Source organism: Psammomys obesus, unplaced genomic scaffold (genome assembly GCF_907164565.1).
Source record: "Psammomys obesus unplaced genomic scaffold, mPsaObe1.curated_primary_1811, whole genome shotgun sequence".
In the NCBI taxonomy this organism is placed as follows: domain Eukaryota; kingdom Metazoa; phylum Chordata; class Mammalia; order Rodentia; family Muridae; genus Psammomys; species Psammomys obesus.
The window spans coordinates 5761416-5767396 of NW_026596101.1; the positions used below are offsets into that span (position 1 = coordinate 5761416).

The following is a 5981-nucleotide window of genomic DNA, read 5'->3' on the forward strand; positions in this document are numbered from 1 at the left end:
GCCCTGCTCTCAGGATCTGAGTCTTCAGTCTACCCAACAGGGAGCCAGACGCAGCCCACTAGGCTAACTTCCCTAGATTGGCACTAGGTTGCTGGTGACAGGGGGACCTACCATTGCTTCATTTCTTGTAACCTGTTGTGTAGATATTGACAGTGATATGCAAAACTCTGGCCATAGAGTGCCTTAGATTTATCCAGTAACCTAAAACAATAGGCCAACTCTGCATTCTACCATCTCTTTTAAATTGTTATGCATTATTTATTGTTTGCCTTTTAAGAATTTATATGCTCTGTGTGTGTGTGTGTGAGAGAGAGAGAGAGAGAGAGAGAGAGAGAGAGATTAGAGGACAACTTGAGGGAGTCCATTTTTTTTTCTTCTACCATGTGAGTCTCAAGGATTAGGTTGTCAGGCTTGGCAGAAAGTATCTTTACCTGCTGACTATCTTACTCATCCCTTTTATAGTGATGCCCTAGATGCAGTAAGACATATAAAACGCCAAGGGAAAACAGCGTGAACAGCCTAGACTAATGAAGCCCATTTCTAGATGGTGCCAGCCCTGTTGGACTTTTTAGCTAATAGCATGGGGGCGGGGGAAGCGCAAAGAGCTACCACGGAGGTTAACAAAGGACATGGAACTGTTCCCTGAAGCCTGGCATGCATGTTCTGGCCAGCAGATCCCTCTCTTCTCCGACCTCTTGTGAAGATTCTGTTACCGTGAGTTCAAGAGCCATGCAGCATGAACAGCTTAGCCAGAACAGCTCTTTCGATCTACCCTCCTTGTATTCATCTGTTTTAGGTTTTATTGCCTATGCCTGTTTGAAAGTATTTGGAGCAGTTTACACCAATATGAGTGCTTTCCAAGGATAAGGGGGAATGAGTTTGGGGCAAAACTTATAGGAAAGGGAAATACGATGATCTGGATGGGGGTGGGGGTTAGTTTAGCTAGTAAAATATGAGCCATGCAAGCTTGGGGACCTAGATTTGACCCCCTGCACCCAAGTACAAAAGCCAGGTGTGTTGGGAAACATCTGTAATCTTAGTGCTGGGAAGGCTGCGCTGATAGATCCCTGAGCCCTCTGGCCAGCAAGCCTAGCTTTATTGGGGAGTTGCAGTCCAGTGAAAAACCCAAGCCCAAGAAACAAAAACAAGGAAACAGAGTAGACTGCAACTGAGAAACAACCTCCGTAACAGCTTCACTGTGTTGTCCAGGCTGGCCTCAACTTCATGGCAATCCTCTGCTTCAGCCACACGAGCGCTGGGAGTACAGCTGGGAACCCAAGGTCAGAATTTGAATATTTACTTTTAAAACACCTGTCATTTACCCACTGAGCCTTGTATTCAGGTTGCTTAGCTTCTCCTGTGATTTGCTCATTTACGTGTTCTATTATCCCGTGTTTATCGGGTAACATCTAAATTCACAGGCTGTGTTTTGCTCTCCCAGAAGCTATTGGGAAGTCTGCTACCCGTGGTAATTTGCTGCCCTAGGCAACTGCATGTTTGGACTCCGTTCTCCCAGCTGGAGTAATTGTTCCGACTTATTTGTATGGTAAGTTGTTTCTTAGATCCTTGGATGCCAATTCTCAGAGCTCACAGGGTAATCCTTGGTTTTATTTTTATTTTTGTACTTAGCAATTATGTTCTGTAAACTAGCTAATCGGAAGAAAAGTGAGCTGATCAGATTGGGAGAAGGGTGTTTAAATTATTGTCATAGCATGTTTATGTGTAAAGTGCTTGGATGGAACACTCTAGTTTTGTTCAGGAATGGGACTTTATCCTCAGCTCCCTTCTCTCTTCAGGTGTTCTGTGTCATTTATTTTTCTGTGGCAAGTTAGGGGAGAAAGGGTTTGTTTTGGCTTACAGTCCATCCTGGTTGGGAAGGCATAGTAGCAGGCACATGAGGCTGATCCTCTGCACCCAGGAAGCAGAAAGAGAGAGAAGAGAGAGAGAGAGAGAGAGAGAGAGAGAGAGAGAACAGGAAGTGGAGCCAGATGGAGGGACAGGAAGTAGTCAAAGAACGGCAATGCCACTAAAGAAATTTGACTGAGCAGTGTCTACAACCATTGCCTGTGATGTATATTTTTTTAAGTTACCATCTGCCTGCTAATAATGTTTTAAAAATTAGAACCCGAATTCGACCCCTCCAGATTGTTTGTTTAAAATTATTTGGTCTATCTAACCAAGTGGTGAGAAATTACCAGGAGCTCAGAGCGAAAACTCCATAATTCATTCACACAGACTTGAGGGTTTAAATTAGGCAAACATATCATCACATTTATTTTAGTCAGTTTTCTTCTCTTGTTTTGATCTGCTGTTTGACTTTTTGCCTTGCCAACCCAGATTCAACTGTCTGCAAAGACATCTCGATATCACTTAAAAATCAGCTCTTTTTCTTCAGCTAATCTTGTACTTGGAAGAATTAAGACAATATTGTCTAGTTGTACTGTTGTACTCATGTGCAATCCACAGAAAGCTTTTATGTGGCTAATTAGGTTTTCTGCAACAATGTTCCCAGTGAACATATGCTCTTTCAAAAATGACAATAATTCCATCAATTAAAATATTTAGTCTCTGTGATATAGAATATGTACAACTCACACGGGATACATTTTAATATGTTTGAGGGATTTCTTTTTCTTTTTTCTTTTTTTTTTTTTTGTTTTTGTTTTTTGTTTTTTGTTTTTTTGAGACAATCTCTCTCTTTACTTCTAGCTACCCTGAAATTCACTATGTAGAATTTGAGCCAGGCTGGCTCAAACTCACAAAAATCTGCCTGCCTCTGCCTCCTGAATGCTGGGATTAAAGATGTGTACAACCATTCCTTTAAAATGCATATTCTTGTCAATCAAAAGAGTTTCATTGAGTTGTGCAGGTTAGGAAAAGAAAGTATGAATCTGTGAAAACTGATTTCTAACAGACACAGTCTTCTTTGTTATGGCTGTAACAAAATACCCAAGGCTGGGGTGACGTATAAAGATAGTAGGTTTACTTGGGCTTGTGATTTTAAAAGTCGAAGAGCATGGCACCAGCATCTGTTCGGCTTTCTGTGAGGACCGTGTGCTATCTGTCTGAGAAACAAGAGTGTGCAAAGAGAACTAAAGTGTAAGACAGGCTGCTGGTGGTGAGATACCAAGCTTGTTTTGTTACAGCAGCTCTAATGAGAACTAACCCATTCTCATTGGAGCTACATCAACTTTTGAAGGAATGGACCCCACCAGGGCATAAATTACTTCGTAAAAGGTTCTACCGCCTCCCAACACTGTTATACTGATGACCAAACCTTCACGTGAGTTTTGTCAGGACGATCACAATGTTTGCCATGGTTCCCCCCCCCATCTTCTCCATCTGTCACTACAAACTTAGAGGTAAGAAATATCAACTCCCATGAAGCCCGTATAACCCAAGAGTGGTTCTGTCTATCTTTAAAATAAATTCTAGAACTTTCTTCATCTCTAGAAGTCTCGTATCAGCGGAAATCTGCAAGCCTCTAGAAAGTAGAAGAATTCATATTAGTTTATAGGCACAGATTAAAAAAAAATACTAAAATGTTCATTAAGTCCTGAAGTCCTATCACTGTGCCCTAAGGTAGGATTTTAAAATTCAGATTTAACCACCGGAAGTATAATTTGCCACAAACCACACCAACAGAGATTTCCAGATGATGACACCAAAGCCACATCTATTTTATTCAGTTTTAGGATGTTCAATTTCATTGGCCAATTTGTTTTCTCCATTTAATCAAATACCATAATACCCAAAGTCAGATAATACCCAAAGCCAGATTTTTCACTTTCTTTCTGTTCTAAAAGGTAAAACAGACATCCTAACACTAGTTTGAAGAAATAAGAAAATATGAAGACCTCATGTTATGCGTTCAGTAACTATATTTCTCCCATTATTCTTTTGATCAGTACATAAAGAAAATAGGTGGAAACTTCCTTCGAAACTCTAAGTTGGAGTATGCCTGTAGTGGTATTTATTTTGGGAAAGAGAAAGTGTCTCTTGTTGCTTTCAAAAGATTAGGAGGAATAAAAAGATTCAAATTCTATCAGCTATTCGTATCTATCATTTGATATTACTTACTTTTCTGCTGCCTATAAATCACCCACAGATCTATTACCCATCATTCTCTGTTTCTATCTTTTAACTGTTTTCTATTGCTATTCTTACCCAAGAATAAAATTTTTATCCTGTAACTGTTTCATTTGCTCATGGCCAGTGGCAAGGGTCAAAGACAGTACCACAGGGATGACAAAGAGGAAACACTGAACTAATTCAATAGCCAAAATTTGATGTTGCTTTTAACTGAAGAAGCAGCAGCAATCTTGTAAGATTCAACGTAGTGGATGCCGAGTCCAGACTCAGCCAGGTTAAAGATTTAAAACCAAAGCTATCAACCTGCCTCCGTTTCCTCTCACACGCTTCTACGTTGAAAAAGCACATGATGAATGATGAACAGTAGGCTAGAAAATGGCGTTGAAAGTTTGGACCTGTAATTGATTCTGTACAAAAATCAGTGTGTTGCCATTTCTCCTTTCTCAGAAGCATTTATGCTCAAGAGGCATCTTCTAGATATAAAGTACAAGTAAATAACAAATAATGCATATTTTTTAAAATTATGCCTATTTTTTTTTTAATGTGAAAGCCTTTTAATGATGAAACATTTGAATACTTTACTTTTACAAGAACAGGCTATTCCTCTATTCCTATGGCCTTCAGCCACGTTGTTATGTGTTGAGGGGGGAGAAGAAGCCGATTTTGAAGAGTATTTTAACAAGGTAATTTTATACCTTCCTTTTTTCTGTTTCTGCATCTTTGTTGGTCACCTATCTGATGGATCTTTCTCTTGGAACACTGCAGCCTCCCTGACAAGAGTAAGAAGATAGCATACTGTAATTATTGCTGTCTTTGAGGCCTCGGTTGTTATATTCCTATTGATGTGACTTTCATACTAAACAGCAACCGTCTATTACAGTGTGTAAGCTTTGTGCACCGGGACAGACTGGCCTTCAGCCTGCTAATGCAAGCGGGCCATGCCCTCCAACACACAAGCACTGCTCACTGAGGTTCAGAGGTTTTTGCAGATGTGACATCTTTCAGACAGTTTTATCTGCGCAAGTTTCCCAAATCATACACTCAGGCAAATTATCAGCAATCGAGGGTCCACACTGTTCCCAGCTGGAGCTCCTCTCAAAAACAGGCTCCGGCATTAGCAGGTTTTCTGAAAAGGCTCCCCATGGCACCTCCGCTGCAGAGGGTGTTAAGCCAAACTGCTGCTGATATGGAAACCGGCTGTTTGAACTGTAACTCAGTTAGATATGTTAATAGAGGAAGGCCATGATATCGTGATGCAGGAAGTGACTAAACATTTAACGCTTATTACTCGGCAGTATTCCTGGCCCTGGCAAGGTGCTGCAGGTGGTACTGTGTGGGTGAGGGCAGTAAACCAGGTCGGGGAAACTTTGAAGGGACCGGTCCTCTGTCTTTCTTGAGTCTCAGACATGATAAATATTAACTTGTTCAAGATCCGGCTTCATGGCAAATTGTTGACACGATTCGTGAAGCGTTTTGCCACACCTTTAGAAAGGAATTCTTCCCAGTATCCGGAGATGTTTATTATCCCGCTTCCTAAAAAGCCATGAGAACTCATTAGGCGTGGAAGAAGCTTCGTAAAGCTGATGGAATTTGGACCTTTAATGACGCAAAAGGAAGCATGCGTGGATTTTGCAAGTTTAGAGTGATGACTTTGTGTTTTCCTTAGTCTCATCTTTTATTTTATGATGATTATTTATTTATTTATTTTCCTTATTTGTTTATTTATTTTCGCATGGTGCTGGGGCTTGAACCTAAGCCTTTGCATGTGCTAAACAAGCACCCTGCTACTGAATGGCATTCCCATGACTTTAATGTTTTATTTGTGTTTGTGCACATGTGTGCGTGTGTGTGTGTGTGTGTGTGTGTGTGTGTGTGTGTGTGTGTGTGTG

General features: G+C 40.7%; 1 long non-coding RNA gene across 6 annotated transcripts in view; it reads left to right on the top strand.

The window, feature by feature from the left end:
• The first annotated feature begins 720 nt into the window (after positions 1-720).
• LOC129692182 (uncharacterized) overlaps positions 721-5981 on the top strand; it is an 81687-nt gene continuing 76426 nt past the window's right edge. For 5 of the 6 annotated variants that reach the window (XR_008722654.1, XR_008722653.1, XR_008722656.1 and 2 more), the window contains exons 1-2: positions 721-1280; positions 1442-1546. This is a non-coding gene — a long non-coding RNA (uncharacterized LOC129692182). Of the gene's footprint in view, positions 1281-1441; positions 1547-4688; positions 4776-5981 lie in introns of all 6 variants that reach the window. The other variant, XR_008722658.1, reaches the window with a different exon arrangement.